The 18,795-nt window shown below is 42.2% G+C and overlaps 1 protein-coding gene and 1 long non-coding RNA gene across 5 annotated transcripts in view; one reads left to right on the top strand and one right to left on the bottom strand.

Annotated features, from left to right (window-relative positions):
• Positions 1-13,090: 13,090 nt before the first annotated feature.
• On the bottom strand, positions 13,091-17,698 carry LOC131585259 (uncharacterized). Of its 3 annotated transcripts, none has more exons than XR_009278918.1 (3): positions 17,478-17,698; positions 17,044-17,203; positions 13,091-14,099 (listed from the first exon to the last, which is right to left on the bottom strand). It is a non-coding gene; the product is annotated as an uncharacterized LOC131585259 (long non-coding RNA). The 3 variants fall into 3 exon arrangements; XR_009278917.1 differs by having other exon boundaries at positions 17,044-17,097; XR_009278915.1 differs by lacking the exons at positions 17,044-17,203; positions 17,478-17,698 and adding an exon at positions 16,679-17,036.
• The window catches only part of SOX6 (SRY-box transcription factor 6), a 366,339-nt gene continuing 364,898 nt past the window's right edge, over positions 17,355-18,795 (top strand). The window contains exon 1 of one of the 2 annotated variants that reach the window (XM_058851096.1): positions 17,355-17,442. The gene's annotated coding sequence lies outside the window, so the exon portion shown is untranslated. Of the gene's footprint in view, positions 17,443-17,880; positions 18,678-18,795 lie in introns of those variants that run through there. The other variant, XM_058851086.1, reaches the window with a different exon arrangement.

Here is an 18,795-nt window from a genome sequence, read left to right as displayed (position 1 = left end):
TGGACATCTCTTTTTGTGTTTGCAAATAATTTATACTAATTTCCTGAATTATCAGCAGAAGACAGGAAGTGGGAGCACAGAGGTATCTGTAAATACTGATTTATCCTGATATAATACTGATTCAAAGACCTACTTGCTAGTCAATGTATATCAGGGAACAATCCATGTGTCACCTTCCTGTCTGCTAGAATTCTTTGTTCTGGGCCTTTTTGGCAAGTATATGGCCAATATAAATTTTTATAAATTTTTTAGGTGTTTTCCCAAAAAATCAGTGACAGATTTTATCTTCCTTCCAACTAGTACAGTCTTCAGTAAGAAAGGTAAGGCTACTAACTAATACCTGTTTATTTATGTACTTCCAAATACCCTATTCTCTTTTAAGAATTAACACACCAATCCTTTGTAGCTTCCCTGCAGCTTTTGACTGCAATTTCCAAATAAATTTTTTACAGAGACTTCTTTTCTTGCTGCTGTTACTGTAGTCAGCATATTAGACTTTGTCTGTTTTGTTTACAGTCTGAGTGTAATATTAGAAATATTTTTGTTCTGGACTTCGTATTTCCTAAGTATTTTTCTTCTTTCTTTTAAATTCAGTTATCCAACACTTCATCATGTGTATATAGCTGCCCTTACAAATGTTAGCCAGATAAATCTGTTTGTTCTAAAAACTTACATATCCTCAAGTAAGAAACTATTCATATTTTGAGGGTGTGGGATGGCAGAATTTAGATATTTGCACAGAGGGAAAATGTGCTGTTTTCCATACTATTAATTTTCCAAATGCTAGCTCCTACTCTTGTTGGTTTCAGTCTTTTTCAATCCTTCTCAAACAGCATCTGCCTTATCTTCTTATCTACACAATGAAGGCTTAGAAAAGAGAAATTTGCTCACAAGTGTGATCTGTGTAGCTCAGGAGGATTTTTTCATGGCCTGTTACACCATACAGAAACTCTGCTAGATATCTTTAAGACCATGAGAGATTTTTTTCTTTCTTCTTGACCCGTATATATATATATATATATATAGTATTGTGGTAATTTAAACTCTGTATACTTACTCATTCTATCTCAGTGTTTTTAGAGAAAGTGCAGAGGTTTTAGGAAGCTTATAAGTGGTCAGGCTGGCTCTGGCTCTGGGTCCATCACAGCTGGAGTTGATCTAAGTTTGGGCTGCCTTGTCCTCTCCTTGATTGGCTCTGGCTCCGTGTTTCCACCTTCTGCACTATGCTGGCACTGGCTCTTGTCTGATCCTTTTGTGAATTGCTCCTTGGAGCAGATCTGGCTGAAAAGTTTTTTTTTGTTTCATTGTTCTTTATCTTTTTTTTTTTCTGTCTTCACTTTTATGGAGTTAGCTTAGAGACGAACAGCCTCTCTGGGTTGGCTCCTGCACAGTACGTGGGTGTTAGTGCTGAGACAAGGGAAAGAATAGAAAGCCTTGCTTGGTAGATGAGGCTTTGACGACCCAATTCTTTGTAGGTTTAAGGTGCCATTGAATCCCACCCGCAGGCTGCAGTTCCAACTTTTTTCTGGGATGATCTCCACACCAGCACCCATTCCCTGCCACTGTTCCTTCTGGGGCCAGCACTACATTTTGTGTTGCTACTCTTTTCAGATCATAACAGAACCCCTCTCCTGTTCCCCCAAAACCACAGCAGATGATTCAGCTGACAGAGCATGGAGCCATGTAATGTTACTGTAGGCAATAAGGGTGGAGCAAGAAAAGTAAATATTTTTTTAAAAAAGTAGAAAAGTAAAAAAAAGTACATGCCAGTCATTAAGCCATGTAAAGTAACAGTGGAATAATAGCTTGTGAAGTATATGTATATATATTTATTATGTTCTACCAATAAACCAGCCTGTTTAACCTTGACATGACTTTTAAGAAGACTGTTCTTGAATGGAAGATTGTTCTCCTCACCTTGTCCTCCCGCTCACAACTCTCACCTTGAGTCTTTTGGTAGCCACCTGTAAGCCCCTGTCAGTATAAAGTCCAGGTCTGAAGTCTTTCATATTCCAGAAATCAATGATGTGTTTTACATATATACATGTAATTCCATTTGTATTTACAGAAAAAAACCAAAAAACAATAAAGCAATAGGGTTATGGAAAAAAAACACAACTTTAGAGATTTTCATTGAAAAATAATTTTATATGGTTCCCTGAAGTGTGCAACTAAATTCATAGGGAAGAATAGGCTGATCCTATTGGCTTAAATGATGACTGTTCCTTTAGCCTTTTGCACAGATGATGATCTGCCCTGAGATACCCATTCTGGAGTAGCACAAAACAGAGAATAACTAAAGGTAAATAGTAAGACTAGACAAGAGTTGCAATTATTGTGCAGGTTGGAATTAATCTTACTTGCTTTAGTCTCTGAAATACTGATATCTAGCCTAACTTAAATGTTTCTAAGTCTTTTTTAAGGTGGGAGATGGGACAGACTTCTCCAGTGCCAGTTTCTCTTCTACTTCACGGGCAAACCGGGCAATATCGAAATGTGCTAGGGTGATACCTCTCTGTATGTATGAATGTATTTGATTATAAAAGAATTCTGCACAATTAGCTTATACTAGACAGCTACTTTTATTTTCCTGAACTTTTATGAGCTATAAACTAAGATTGAAGCTCAATTATCATATGCACAAATTTTTAATCCCTTTAATTGTGGAAAACCTTTATATGACTCTCAGCTTTTTTGTATTAGCTAACTGCAAATATTTCATCAACTTATTACTTACTCTTTACATAGACAGAGCCACATCTATTTTTAAGAAGTTCTGAATTTCTAAGAAATGTAGTGATTTGAACCAGAAAGAAACTTTAAGCAAACATCAGAGAAAATATATAATCTTTGGGTTTTACATTAAAAAAAATCTAAAATAAAATAATGCTGTAAACTTTACTGTATTTTGGCAATAGCTTGCTTATTGAACATAGAGCTATTTATTTAGTCCACTGAGTATGTTCATGAAACCTTAGTAAATTTTTGAAGTAAAATTTGCAAGTAGCATAAAAATCTAGCTGGCTAATAACAGGATATTCTCTGCATAAGTGTGCTTAAAAATAGGAATTAAAAAAAAAATAAATCCAGATTTTAAGAAGTAGTATCTCTGCATCGAAAGGGCAAGAGTCTAAATCTAAATGTAAGTGTAAAAGCTGGAAAAGATTGAACATATGTTATTTCCCACCAGCACGGTATTAAATGCAATTATTTTCTTTCTGCTAAAATCTTGAATGTATCTTGCAACACAACCTCAAAGAGTCCCCTGCTGCTGTTGATTATAGTGAATCCCACTTCCTGCCACCCAGTAAGTCTTTGCAATTTTCTCTTTTTCGCCACCCTGTGGAGATAAATAATGTATATTAATGTGGAAATATCAACAGTAAAATCTCTTAATATTCTCCACAAAATAAAGCTTCTCTCTAAATCAAAGGATTTGTATCGTTCATTAATTTTTTGAGCAAAAAGAAGCAAGTTCCTTATGTAAGGACTTTGAAAAGTTTGAATCTCACTCTTGGAAAACAAGTGTGCCAAATACTGTATAGGAGAGGAATGAGTTTTTTCTAATTGAAAAAAGGATTTGGTATAGTGTACTACATTTAAACCACAGATTTTAGTGCTTTCCTTTCTCAGACTCATTAAATAGACCTTGACAAATCCCTGTTTCTCTTCCTTTGACCCAGAACCTTCGGAAGTGTGTCAGAGAATTTAGTGCTGTTTTTCAGGAATTGCTCCCTGTGCTGAATACGACTGTGGAGGATGTTCTAGAAAAGGCTTGTCATTGTGTGGCTGTGATAAGAGTGTACATTCAAATCCAATACATTGCTAATTCCACACTCAGCTCTCCCCACTTTTGTACATTAAAAAAACGTTACATGATAAATTTCCTTTGCAGTTCTAGGTTGTAGAAAGGATAAGAAAAGCAAAGGCAGAAGCTATGACCCCCTGAATACTGCTTTACAATCGAGGCTGAGGTTTCAGTGCTTAAGTGGAAAATCGCTATACTAAAGAAATGGTTGCTTGCTGAGTATATGAGTTGGAGATCTGGGATGTGTGTGACCATACCGATTCTAAAATGCTCTTTTTTTGCTTAACGTGTTTTTCCTTTTAATTCCAATTTCCAGGAACTTGGGCTCCTTTGACGAACACCGTAAACATTTTCTAAGTTAATTTAAAAGAAACCCCAACCCTGTAATGCTAACCTTTCTATTGCTTAAATGAGAAAGCTAATTGAAATAAATGTTCAAACCAGAGAAGAAGAAAAAATTTTTAAAAATTTAAAAAAGAAAAAAAAGAAAAAAAAAGGAAGGAAAGAACCTTCTCAGAACAGAACCCTTAGTCACCAACATTTCAGATGGCAGTCTGAGGAGTCTAACCATTCTGTAGTATTAAAATACCATCAAATTAAAATAACGGCAAAATACTGAGACAGAGGCAAATTGTGTCCCCTCCTCTGTGGTTGTGGCGGGCCAGCAGTCAAGGACCCAGCCAGGAGTGTAATTTCTGTGGGAAGAAGGGGAGGGAGATGGGAGGATACCTTTTGTGTTTCAGGGCTGGGGAATGCGGTACTAGAAAAAGTGGGCAGTTGTGAGCTGCATTTTATTAGCTGGTTTGGTACTTGGCAATAGTGCAGCACCAGTGCAGGCTGTTACTGACTCAGGGAGAAAAGCTGTTTCCTTCTTTTGTCCCCTTCTGCCCTACCAATAACAGCTGCTGGGAAGGTATTTTCCTCATGGTGTTTTGTTGAAAGGTAGACAAAATATTTTCAATTATTCCTTGCTGTTAGATTTCTGTGTAAATAATTTGTGTTAGAGTAAAAATCCATCTAAGGCAGGAAGACTGTTTGCTACTTTCAGTCCCAATTCTGTAAACATTTCTATGCATGTTTAGTTTTCACCATGTGAACAGTATTCATTTGGGTGAAGTTAAGGATGGCTGTAGATGCAAGCTGGAAATTTGACCTACTTTGCATATCATTATGCATGTATCACAATTTTAGTCCAAGAGAGTGTCCCGGAGATGGGAAATCTGAGTTGTGGAAGAGTCCATCAAGGAAATTAAATCTAGCCAACTAATATGAATTAAATACTTTTGTACTTTAGTGTAATATATTAATTCACAACTGGAGAAAGTAGCAGGAATAACATAAGCATTAACAAAAATTAGAATTTATTCAGTGGCTGAGGCAAAAACCAAAAGCAGCTTGGATGGTGGCAACACACAGGTGATTTATGAGTGCCTTTTATATTAGAACTGCAGATTTTGAAATTATTTTGCACTTAGCAAAGAGAATTTTGTTTGTTTTGTACATACGCTAAGATTTCAAAAAAATTTAATGTCAAGTCAGCTATGCATCATCTTATTTGTACCAGGACATTGTAATAGCAATACTTAAAAATCCTCCTGTCGAATGTGATGCAGGATTCTAAGTATGAAGGCTGAAGCTCATTACTAACTACGAGTATTTCTACACATTATCTATTCCATTAACTTAGCTCCTGATACTGCAGAAGTTTAGACACCCAGAATTATAGAGAGTGAATAATTCTATTAGAGTAAATGGGACTCCTACAAATGTGTGAAGTGAAATGTGAGCGTGAAACAAGCAGGGCTGGGGCTTTTAATGGGAATCTTGTTATGCATAAATATAATTGCTATGTGAGGAGCCTTTCATGAATTAAGTCCCCAACAGGCTCCCTCCAGGTAGAGAAATAGGATAAAATGCAAAATCCAAAGAGGGTAGGCCCCAGGTTTTTAGAAACTTATGCCCACATTCACATGTATCCTTAGAAGCAGATATGGATCTGTCTAATTTGAGCTCGAGGCAGGCATTCTTAGCATTTTTTCTACTCAAGTGACTCGGTGTAAGTGACTTGTTCAGAAACACTCTGTAGGTTTGTAGCACAGCCAGGAATAGAACCCACATCTCTTGACTCACAGTTATAGACTAGACTTCTGCTCAAATTAGTGTGAAAATGTAATTGGCCATGTTTCTCTGTGAGGGGGGATTTATTAATATTGCTGCTACCTTACAGTGTTTTGTAATTTTCTTGATATGATCCCATTCAGTAAAGGTGTAGAGCTGAACGTGAGCTTTCTCTGAGTAGATGCAGAGCATCTGGTTTATACAAATGGTTCCCAACCAAAAGGAAAACTTGGAACTGTAGATTTTTAATGCACAGATCTTGTGCTGTTGCAATGTTAAGAAGTCCTTGTTGTTATGAATGTGCATTATGAGTATATTGTACACAGTCCTGGTATGCAAATGTGTAGCATTCAGAGAAGTGAAATAATTCTGTGTTATTATTATCTTTGTAAATTGCATCTTAAGAGTTTGTTGAGGACTTTACGACGGCAGTTTTCTATAGTCACAGCTATACAGCACAAAGTGTTTCTTTCATTATTAACAATAACTGAGCCAATGAAAATGCTTTTAAATATACACCAGACAAGCAGTTATCCAGCTCTTCCTTCTTACCATCCACAAACCATCTTTTAGCATCTTATAAACGAGCATGTAAAATAGCTTTGTAAACATCTGCTTTTCATTGTTAATTGTCAGGGAAAACTAGAGATTTAAATGCTTCATTTGTAGCATTCCTTAATCCTGTCAGAAAGGAGAGCTCTAGATGCTTCTCCTTTCTCCTGCAGATAGTTTCCATAGGCTGGGGCTTTCATCTTTTTTCCTTTTAATTTTTTTTTTTTTTTTTTTTTGTAATACCTATACTTTTAATTTACTTACAAACAGCTTGTTTCACATCTCAGTTTGAAAGATCCTGCACATTCTAGTCTGTGTCGCAACTCAGTAAATTTAAACAAAATATACTATAGAATTATTGATTGTTGTGTACAATGTGTTGAAAATCTAATTTTTTTTCTCATTACAATCTGTTCAGTATTTTCTTTCTTATATAAACTAACAGGTCAGGTGTTGTACCATACATATGCAATAAGAAAACAGGAGTATATGTTCATACATAACATAAAAATAATAAATAAAAAATTCACACTGCTACAATACAATTTTTTTTAGAAACACTGCCTTTATTTTGGTTAGCTTTTCTGTTCTAATAATCAAGTCATTAATGTCAGTTGAGTTTGTCTGGAAATGATTTACTTAAGGTAGCATTCATAACACACAGTAGCTGCATTATACAGGAAAAATAAATCTATTCATGTTACATTTCCTACCTCCAAAGTTTTTTTAAAGATTTTGTATTATGGTCCTGGATTTGTAACATTTGACATTTTGCTTCTTGCACACACAAAAGGAACACTGATTATTTAAAATTATTTCATGTTTTGTATTTTGTGGACCGGAATAAATCTTTACTTTTTTTTTTTTTTTTTTTCCCCCAAATCTGCTTCGGTTGGGAAAAGATACTTTTCTTTACTTAGAGTTTGAATGTTTCCGTAGCTTTCATCTTTTAATTTTGGTGTTTTGAAGTCAAAGTCTGCTTAACTAGTTCCTCCAGTACAGTCATTATTTTAGAATAATATAGATTTCTCCCTGTTTTGTTAATTAAATAATAATTTAAGGGTACCATTACCTATTAATGTTTTCATTCCTGCTATTCAATATTTACTTCTAGAACTTCCTAAAAGAATTGTTACACGGACCTCAGCATCACTGCATGTAAAATTAATTGAAATGACATATTGTTGCAGTTTCTATGACAACCATATCATGATGCTGATGCTCTCAAAAATTTATAAACTACTATTTCAACTATGCTAATAGCACTGAGTGCAGCTAACATTTATTTACTTAGTATTCTTATTAGAATCAAGCTTTTAATACTTCATTTAAAAAAAATCAGAAAAGGTGTATGTCAGTATTTTTCATTTGTCTGATGTTGTTTTTTTGTGAAGGAATTCTAGCTTTCTGTAAGAATCTTTTTTAAATCTAACTCTGCTACATTATGTTGATGAAGGGCTTATTCACTCAAAACAAAGAGAATGTATATCATTACTCACTAACTTTTAAACATACATTCCAAAATAACTCTTACAGTGCAATCCACAGCAAAGAGCAGTCCTGTTTTGCTAGTGGAATATTTAAAGCCAGTTTATTCCTATTTCTATTGTCCTAGATGCTAAACCTCAAATGCTTGTGACATGAGAGTACTGATTCACTGGCATGACTTACATAAATAAAATCATAAGCTTAAGTGTCTTCATGACTAGGCACAGAGTTATAAATCCCCACAAAATATTTACTTATATTACTGCTTGTTTTATTGTAAATGTGAAATGTGAAAAGGCTTTGCCTGGTAACTTGAATTTTTTTTTTCCATATTAAATACATACCTTTAGTATAATCACGTTATTCCATCAATCTGCAGGCCTTTAGAAGTTAGCTGATTTTAACAGTTTGACAGGGAACTCTATTACTCAGGCAACACTCACATTGGAATCAATGAGTGTTTTACTTCAGTAAAAAATTCAGTACCAATGTAAGATGCCTTATTCATATTACTTCATAATTATATAGATTGCAATGACTTAAAACATAGTGAGCTTTACTCTCCAAACATAGTAATTTTATTCAGTCTAACTTGCACTTATTAAAAAAGTGTGTTTTCTATTCAAAATACGTGATTCTCATGTATAAGACTTATTGATCATTGATTCAAATAGGAAATAAAACACCTTGATCTTTCAGTCATTTGTCTTAGGAAGATTCCAAAACAGTAAAATCACATTTATTTCACTTGAGTCTTAAATCTGATATTACACTGGAAAAACGTTTCATATAATTGAATGTTCGAATACGTTGAGATCATGTCGCATTTCGGTTTTACCAGTATGAATGCTTTCAGCAGTTTCTGCCCAACATTCCCGGTTTACTAAGCTATATTTAAACATGATTTGAAAGATTTATACAGTGACTTGCTCCTTAGTCAACTTTGTCGCAAGAAATTACTACTGTGTATTTGGGTAAGAAAATGTGAAGTGCCCGAAGAGGAGAGGAGGGAGGACATGGCGTGGGATATGCCATGATATTTACAAACTCCAAATAAAATTGGACAGCTTGAAGCAACTCCGTACCCCAAAATATCTTTGTTCATGTTTTAACCTCTTGTCTTGGTATTTTCTAAACTGTTAATTTCCAGCATCATAATTTTGAATCTCATCATAAGAAGCATGCACTTCACATGCATAGGACTTGAGCTTCTGGATGAAACAAATGGCAGTGACAGGAGCCTACAAGATTAGGCCATATTGTGACAAACCCAAAAGCACATCTTGAAACCAATGCAATTTATAAGTGCACAGTGGTAGTAATATAAAATACAAAATCATTGCCCTATCTTGAGGATTCCTTTTATTTCTGTTCATGTGGCATGTGTATGTGGCTAAGTAGTAATACATTTATTTGCAGTGTGGGCCAGTCTCCAGGTCAAAGACAACTTTTTTTTTATTTATTCTAACCTTCAGGGTCGTTTTTTGGGTTTTTTTTGGGTTTTTTGTTTGTTTTATTTGGGTCTTTTTGTTTGTTTGCTTGTATTAGTTTTTACTCAGTATATGTTTGTAGCACAATTTGAGGAGGGTGAGTGTATGAAAGAAAAATAGTCTGAGAGAATATTTGCAGAGTTACAATAGAAAGCCTATATGTGCTCTGTTGAATTCCAGCATGTGCTGTCAGAATGGGACATTGCCAGTGAGAAAACAAGAGCAGCGTGATGTGCTGATAGGGGTTTGCAGTCATCATGTTTTAGCAAGGGCCTTTCTGTCACTGAGACTCTAGGGGAAGATCCACAGCAACTTTCATGTTAACACCACTGACCTACAGCTTACTGTGGGCTGGAATATAAAATAGAGCTGCTGTGGGCTGTAAGGGGGTTCTGTAGCATGAGTCCCCTCCCAGCCCCTCAAATGTGTGTAGCTCTACCTGACACAGATCCTCCTGTCCTTTTTCATTCTCAAAACAAGCTCTGCTATTCCCAGCTGAAGCTGGGAAAATTGGTATAATATGTGAGGCTACACAGGTGCATGCTCAAGGAAGAGATGCGTTAGTATGAGCATGATGATTGCTTTAAACATCTCTGGCATGGCTTTGGGTTTTTTCTGCAAAAGGATGTTTAGAAAAGGTGTATGTTGGTATTTTTCATTTATCTGATGTTGGTTTAAAATCACTGTTAATCTTGAGCTGCATTTCTGCATGTTAGCCGTGTTTTACGGTCATCCTGCTGTACAGAGATGGGACTTGAAAAATGATTAAGATGACAAACAGGCAAATCCAGCTGTTAAGTGAAATTCCCCGATTAGGAAGAGCAGATGCATTTCAGTGGAAATATCTGCACCTTCCACTGTCACACTACTGTCTTTCTACTTTCACTCTATGCATGAAAAGCATCAGGTATCCAAACTTAAGGTGATTCCTAATCACAGCTGGATGTAATTGCCATTTTTTGGAGCTTGCTATTAGAATTCTCATGGTTCATGTGCGGAGTTTACTCCGCTAGTGCACCTAGGAGGTAGGAGTTAAGGGACTTCAACCTTGCCGGTGCAGTCAGTGCTTTTCCGGGTGCCAGGATGCCCTGACATGATGGATGCTTTCCAGTAGGTGGGATGATTTCCACCAGCTGCTGAAAGTCTCCTGAGAGGAACCCCCTTCTGGGTTAAAGCTTTTCGTAAAAGGTAAGTGATGTGTTTTGTCCCTATAGAAGAAGACCTGTCTCCTACAGTAGATCCATTTCCACAGCTTTTGTGTGCCTGGAGCGTACCTAAGAAACTCATTGTGCTGAGTCTCGTCCACAACTTTTAGCAGTGTCACCCCAGGTACTATCCATGGGTGGTGACAGCCTAGTCTTCCTTCTTTTTTTGTTTGTTCCCATTCCCTTTCCATTAATATAAATATAACCAACCAAAACCCCAGCCTCAAACTTGAAATCAATTAAAAGACTTGAGAAGGAAAATCTTCCAGGAATGCCCGGGCAGTGCAACTGGCCTGATTTTGGCCGGGGAGGAGGTGGAAAGAGAGTGGCCAGAGGAGCCAGCAGAGCTCCCTGGCACACGCTACGAGGGGACGCTGCCTTCTAGCAGGGGGGTCGAAGGGGATTTACAGGGAGCGGTGCCGGCGGGAGGAGCGGCCCGGGATGCACTCTGCCCTACTCTCCCCAATCCTCCGAGGAGCGCCCAGAGACAGCGAGACAGGGGAAGGAGGGAGAAAGTCTCGGGGCAGGGGTTTAAGGAAAACACCGGCGTGGTGCTTTCGCTTTGTGCACTCCCATCTCCCTCAATTCTCCCTGAATTGTCCCCGTCCTTCTCCGGCCCGTGAGAGCGGACGGGAGGCAGCGGCGTGCGCTGTCCCGGAGCCCTGGGCGCTGCGGACTGTCCGCGGCGGAGCCCGGCCCTCGCGTCCGCCCTGCGCGGGGTGCCCGCGGCCGCGACGCGTTCGGCTGCCCCGGAGCGCGGCGGGCGCTCGGTGCGGGGTCCGCGCCTGCCTCACGGTGGCGCGGTAAGCACACGGATGGGCCCGGGGCGGGCGGCCGGGAGCGCGCTCCGCTCTGCCCGCGCTGGAATAACAGTCCCGGTAGCGCCTCGGGTAAATCAAACCGCTGCTACAGCGGCGCAGGGACGGGAGGTGCACGATGCTCCGCGCCGGCGCAAGGTGTTTCAGCCTCCCCGATCGGCCCAAAGCCCGGCGGCATCGGAGTGAGGGTCTGCGGCATCTGAAGAGTGCGGTCTCACCTGGGGTTAGTTTCCCCCTCCCCCTCGCCGTCTCACTCCTCCCCCAGTCCCCCCAGGAGAAGTTTGCAAAGAATGCAATGGAGAGTGTAAAGCAGCAGACGCCGATGTTAAGCTCCGGCTCGGTTCGGGCACAAGGAGCTGAGCCACAGCCCCGAGCCGCCGCCCTCGTCAGCACAGCAGCGCGCCCCTGGCACCCGGGCTACCCGTGGGGGGATAAATACAATGTAGAGTCATCTTACCTCCGAGCCGAGGGAGCAGCCTGCGAGGCAGGAGCGGGAGCAGCGCGGCTCGCGTCTCCCGCCCCGGCCGGTCCGTCACCGCGCTCCGGCAGCGCCGCCGCGCCCGCCCCGCTGGGCTCCGCTCCCGCCGGGCTCCCCCCGCCCCCGGCGGGCAGTCCCCCGCCTCAGCCCCGCACACACCCGCGAGTCAGGGGCACCGTTCCGAGGCAATCCTTGCCGGTGCAAATCCCCCGAGGCTTCTCTCCGCCAGAGCGTGGAACAAAATTGCCGGTTCCCCTGAGTTTTTGTCAGGCTTTGCTGGCGCTCGGGAGCAGGTAAGGCGGCTACTGGCTGCCAGCGTTCCCCGCTGCACTTGCAGCGAGCAGCAGGAGCCGGTAGAAGTGGGAGTGTGGTCTGCTCTTCATTAGGGAGGGGGGAAAAGACCCTGGAGGTGATGCAGTGAAACACTTCTACTCCCTTGCATTGTGTTTGTCACAGACCACGGGCGCTCTCCTTTTATAACATTCACTTCAAGCATTCTCAAACCCAATCGGAATAAGTTCTGATCCTCCCCTTTAGTTTACATTGGGGTTGTCAAAGGATTAAATAAATGAAACTTTATTTGACCGTGGAGTTTACAGACCCTGGGATCCCTGCGCGCTCTGGCCTTATTCTAATTCTATAGCGGTAATTACCCTTCGTTTCTTTAAGTGCAATAGATTTATTGCCTTAGAGACTATGCACAGTTTGATTGAATTATTCATTTTTTTTCTTTGGTGTAGTCTGCATCTGGGGACTGATGTGACGTGTAGATTTTTTTTTCAGGAACAAAGGGAATGTGGAAATGAAAGAGAGAGGGAGAGAGAGGCTGGCAGATGTGATGAGATGCGGTGAAGGTGTATCCAGCTTGGCACTCCCACTCCTCTCTTCTCCTCTCATTGCAGCCCTGGGTGACTCTCAGGCTAACACAAACAGCTTTTCTTCCGCAGCCTGCCCTCTGTCACTGTAAGTACAACAGCCTTCTCTTATCAGCATGCAAATTCCAGCCACTCACTACCTTAGCCTGGTGTTTGCACTTTAGATTTACAGAGGGGACCTTTAAAATGAACTTTCCGAGACAGGAAGGGGTTTTCATGTCGGACTTGCTTTTATTTTCTTTGTAAAAGTTTATGTGGTTTTTCCAGTTCTCTCTTCCCCCCCCCCCCCTTTTTTTTTTTTTTTTGAACGGCGGGGGCGTGGAGCGGGGATATTGTTGCTGCGGCTTTTTCCTTCGCTATCAAGATGATGCACAGTTTAAAATGAAATTAAAATCTCCTTGATCCTCTTTCTGCCAAGACAATACATTTTGTTGGCAGATGACGCTGTAAGGAATTCAGAGTTTTTGTTTTCAGGCAGATCTTGAGCTTTGGGTGTTACAGAATGCAAACGTCCCCTGAATTTGGAGGAGTTCGCTAGAGGTTCTTGTTCTAGGGGGATTCGTATCAGCTGATGGGTTTGCTTTTGAAGAAATGTGCAGTAATTTACTTCTAGCTAGTCTAACAAAACTTTTTCCCAATCAGGCTTTAACTTCTTTCCCTTTAGCTTTCTCTCAGATGCAGTTGATTATTTCGCAAAAGTTTCTCTGAACATCTTCAGCAAGCCTGTAACAAGCCTTCATTGTCGGACAGTGTCCGCAGAGGGAATTTATAAACATGCCTCTTAACTGTCCGGCATTAACTGGGGTGAGAGGGCAGTTTAGAAGTAGGTGAATGACTTTTAAAGTGAAATTCCTTGCCCTTTGAATCCAAAACTTCTTGAGACTGTTCCGCCAACTCTCCAGGAGTTGCAGGTTTGCTGCTCAGGTTAAAGATGCGGTACGTACAACTTAGCACACAGACAGGTTGCCTCTCTTGTTGAATATTGCTTTACTTTAACGCATTTAGTGACACGCAGGGCGCAAAATGCCATGACAGCTGTGCACAGGTAAGTGCCTCGACGTGATGTGAGCGGCTGCGGTCCCTTCCCTGCGCAGGGACCCCCAGCAGGTCAGCATCCCTCCTCAACATCTGCCTGCCTTTAGCCTTCATGAAGCCAAAGCAAGGACAGTAATTCCAAACGCGGTTTCTAAACGTGGGGTAACACTCCAAGTGAAAGCGTTTTCTTGTTTCTCGGCACGTGTATACGGATCCGCACGGCGGGTGTTCACTTATGCAAACAAAGAGGGAATCACAATTATCCCCGTGCAGAGCGCGCGCACACACACACACACACACACACACACACACACACACTTGCATACAATGCCCAAGGAATCCACTTCTGCCGCGGAGAAGTTGCCGCTCTCCGGCACTGTGAGTTACATCTGAAACTTAATTGATCACACAGGGGAAGCAACAAGCTGGAGAGCATTCCTTGCACTCCGCATGGGAGCGTGGCCGCATCCTTGCTGCGTCCTGCCCCAAACCAGTGTCACTCTCTGCACTGGAATTTCGGGAGTGCAGCGGGATGCTCCCCCGATTCGGAGCTAGCTGGGCGGTTAGATTTATCTGATGCCTTAATTATCTCTTGTCCCATTCCCACTTCGTATTTAATAAGGCGCTACATTTGAGGAGTGCTTGGGTTTTTTTATTTTCTGTTTCTTGGAAGAAAAAAACTTCCAGCAACAAATCACTAGAGCTGCAAACAGAGGCAGACTATTCGTCCTTGTATTCTGATTTACATCTCTTTTCTTATATAGCTCATTTTAATTGTTTTTTCTTTTTAAATCTTCTTGCCCGCCAAAGCTACACTAGTTGTGCAAAAAGTCAAGGTATTTCCTTTACTTGCAGCAGGTTCAAATGTGTTACAAGGAAAGCGGTAGTGGTCAATCACGGGAATTCTTATAATTAAAGATTAAAAAGGACAGAACAGTATCTCGAAAGGCAGCTATTTAATTCCATACACCGGGTAGCTGCAGCAAGGTGAATACTTTGAATTAGCCGAATGCAGGTGAATACAAACTCAGTATTTACAATCATACAATTTTCCCATATCTCTGAATTTCACTTTTTTAGTATCTTTTATTGAAATTGAAAGAATGCATGGAAATTAGCTACTATACCCTCATCCAGCTAATTTGATGATAAAGCTTTATTAGGTAATTATAAAGTTATATTTCAAGGTGCTTGCTCCTTGCTGAATAGGACTTGGTCATTCCTTCTATTGTAGTGGAATTGACAAAAATATTGTATAAAACAGGTCCACTGTTCCAAGAGGTTCAGACTTACAACTCCTTTGCCCTGAACTCGGCTCGAGAGGGGCGATAGCACCTCGGATAGCAAAGACAGGATGGATGCAACGTGCATGACTCGAATAGTGTGTCGAGTTTTACAGCTTGTTAACAAAATGAAACAGAGCCAGGTCATATCTGTCCTGTGCCATCGCGTTAATGCTCAATTTTCATCACGTCTTGCTGAAGCCAGGTTCATTTGCAGTGGGGCTGAGTGTGCTTCGGGGTCTAACCTAGTCTGAAAATTTCTACTTCACAGAGAAGGAAAGCAAAATCAGACTCTCTCCTCGTCTTTTTGGCCTCTATAAGTTATGAATCTATTTTAAAATTAAAAAGTTTGTCTGTTACTAACTGTTCCAGGCGCCTTCTGGAAAATGGGGAGAAAGTGCCAAAAATACAGAGATGAATCAACAACTTCTCTCTCTCTCTCATTTTGTAGGCTTGAGGTTGCTTTCCGCACTCCCATCTTAACAACAGTTTAGCCTAGGTGTGAATAATATCAAAAGAGGGAGACGTTCTCTCTGCAGCGCTGTTTGCCCACCTGATCTGCGGGCCCCTGACAGTTTGAAAGACTCTTTTATGTTTACCTTTGGAATGCAAAAATACAGTAGGGAGACTTTCTTGGGTTTGCAGTACTCTGCCACTGGCTTTCTCCTCAGCTCCTTATAGTTTTCCCTTCTTTCTCCCAGATCTCCCCCCTCCCCCCCACTCCCCATCCCCAATTAGCACTTCCAAGAGAGCGTGAGTTCCTAAATTGGTATTCAAGCTGATATTCCAGTCCTTATCTGTTGCCTTTTGGTAGGCAGAGAGAGGGATATTTATATATTGCCGCTGCTAAAATTTCTCGTCGTCGCCACGAGAATCCCAACTTCATCTCGAGTCCGTCCTAAATCAGTTTTTCCTCTCCGGCCATACCTGTCTGTCCCTTTTCACCGCACTCATTTTTCACCTCTCCGCTGAATCAGTCACTAGTTTGTGGACTCTGAGTGCCTTCTCTCCCCTTCCTCTCCCCCGGGTCCTTGTAGCTGGATTCTCGTCTCTGGTGTAATTTATACTTTCCATTTTATCTCTCCCCTCCTTTTTTTATTTTATTATTAATTTTTTAATTTTTGTTTTTCGCCTCCCGGCCGTGCTGTGGGATCGGGCTCTTCAGAGACGCATTTATCAGCTGTCACTAAGCGCTTGCAGAGTGCTTCCCTCTCGTCGTCCCCGCTCCCTCCCCACACCGCCAGATCTTCCCTCCTCCTGCACATCGTCTTTCTCCAGCTTTTTTTTTCCCCCCCTTGTAATTTTATTTTTCTGGGGTATCCCGTGAGCCGGCGGGACTCTCCCGGCGTGTGTGTCCCCAGGCAGCGCAGCGGACGGACGGAGGGAGGGCGGAGGGCGGGCCGGCCCCGTGTGACACGGCCCCCCCCCCGCCCCGCGAACCGGCTCCCCCGGGACCCCCCCGCTCCCCCTCCTCCTTTTCCGGCCCCCGCCCCGCCCTCGCACCCCCTCCCCGGTAACTTTCTAGTACCTTTCCTCACCACTCCGGGCAATCAGTGGTCATTAGCGGGAGCAGAGCGGTGTAGGGTTTCATGTGCCTAATGGCCCTGTGAGTGGTGATAGCTGCGCGGGGATGCTGCTGGCAGCCCGCGCCGATTTCACTTTCTGTTTTGTGCTCACTTTCTCCTCAGTTGTTGCTCTTCCCGCTCGCTCCCAGCCTCTCTCTCTCTCTGTGTCTCCCTCCCTTCCCCTCTCCCTCCTCTCTCTCCCTGTGTTGTCTCATCTTGCCTGTGCTGTCTGGGCGGGGGAGCCCTGCCTCCTTTTGCCTTCCTCAGATCAATGCCCTGGCCACTCACTTTCTGATGTTGCACGACGGGAAATGCTTTGAATACTTACGACATGGCCGCTCACATTGATTGCCAAGATTGACAGCAGTAACCATCGCCTTCACTTGTTTCAGGAGGAAAAAAAAAAAAAAAATGAACCTGATTGTAACCAAATCTCCAGGCAACCCATCCGCAAACTTCTAACGATCGGGATCCTGCACATCCATGGCCTGGAGAAACACCAGCAGACTCTAGTTCATTTATTTTATTTTATTTTACCGAATTACTACCCATTTATTCCTCTCCCCTCCCTCCCCCCCTTTACCTCCTTCCCTCTTTTTTTTTCTTTTTCTTTTTTTTTCTTTTTTTTTTTTTTTTTTTTTTTTTAATGAAAATTACCGAAGCGCGTTGCAAAAAAAAAAAAAAGGAAGCTCTCCCAGTGCTTTGTGCCACACTGGATCCCGAGGAGGTAACCAGGAAAACCAGCCCTATTGTGTTGTATACCTGTTGTTTGCTGTGGTGTGTAGTGCTGCGTGGCTTGGTGGCGGTGGCGGTGGTTTAATGGGTTTTCGCTGGATTTATGTCGCTTTGCAGGAGCGAATTCGGTTCCCCCTGCGCTGTCTTTAATGGGTTATTAGTTGCAATTGAGTGAAGCAGCAGCGTCCGGAGACAGATCTGTTGTTTAGCTTTTAACATTGCTGAATTCACCCCTTCCCCCGCCTCCCCCTGCACGATTATTTACTTTTATATCACGAGGGTGTTGTGTTTCTTTTTTATTCCTTCCCCCCCCCCCCCCCCCCCCTTCTCTTTAGGGAAAAGTAGTTACAGTCTCGTCCCCGTGCGAGGCTGTTTGAATCCCGAGGTTTCCGAGACGTTAAGGGACCCCAGTACCTTTGAATCACAACACTTTCTCATCCTTCCCGAGTAGAGTTTATTTTAAAATGTAGTGACAGATCAGCGTTGTATTTTAAGATCACCCACGGCAGGCGAACACATGGTGCGGGAAGATATTGTACGTAAGGAACTAACACGAGAGGGAGAAAGAGAGGAAAAATAAAATCCGAAATAAATCTTTGGGAGCGGAGCGCTGCTGTCATTGCTCCGAAGTGCTCGCGTGGGTTTCTCCTAGCGGATAACCCCGAGAGACGCGGGATGGAGAAAGGCGAAGGGAGTTTAGTGGTGCCTGTGGGTTCTGAGCTAAGTTTGAAGTGGGTGAGTGCTTTGAAGTTGGCCGGGGACGGCTGCGGGGAGCACACAAAGCTGCGGGAGCGGCGGCGGCCGTGCTGCGCTCGGCCACGGCGCGGCGCTGTCCCGAGGAGCCGCCGCGCTGCTCCGCCGCCGCCGCCTTATCTCTCCCAGCAGAGCCTTCGGATAAAGTTATACCGAAAACTTTAAAATCGATATCGCGCCCTAATTCGTAATACACAAGGAGGGGAGAAGAAGGCAGTCCATCATCAGAGAGCTCTGTTTACACCCGGGGAAGGGGAGATGCGTGCCGCTTTGTGGCAACAGTCGACTTGGGATTTCTTGCTGCCTTAGCTCTTTGCCGGAGGTCATGCAAATCGACCTTAAAAGAATGCATAAGCCATAAATTAAAATAAACCCTTAGCCAGAGGCTGATCCATAAGTAGACAATACCTAACCTGGACAAAACGGCTTCCTTTGCGAGCTGAAAAAAAGAATAGTGCCTAAACTAAATGCAAAGTAAGTTTTTCAGGAAGTATTTCACTTACTATTATTACTGTTATTCTTCTTTTAAAATAAAATAGTGGCTGTCGCAACAAGCTAGCGCAGCTGTTTACAGGCAGTGCTGCAGGATACG

Source organism: Poecile atricapillus, chromosome 1 (genome assembly GCF_030490865.1).
Source record: "Poecile atricapillus isolate bPoeAtr1 chromosome 1, bPoeAtr1.hap1, whole genome shotgun sequence".
NCBI lineage: Eukaryota > Metazoa > Chordata > Aves > Passeriformes > Paridae > Poecile > Poecile atricapillus.
This window is presented reverse-complemented; position numbering and strand designations above follow the sequence as displayed.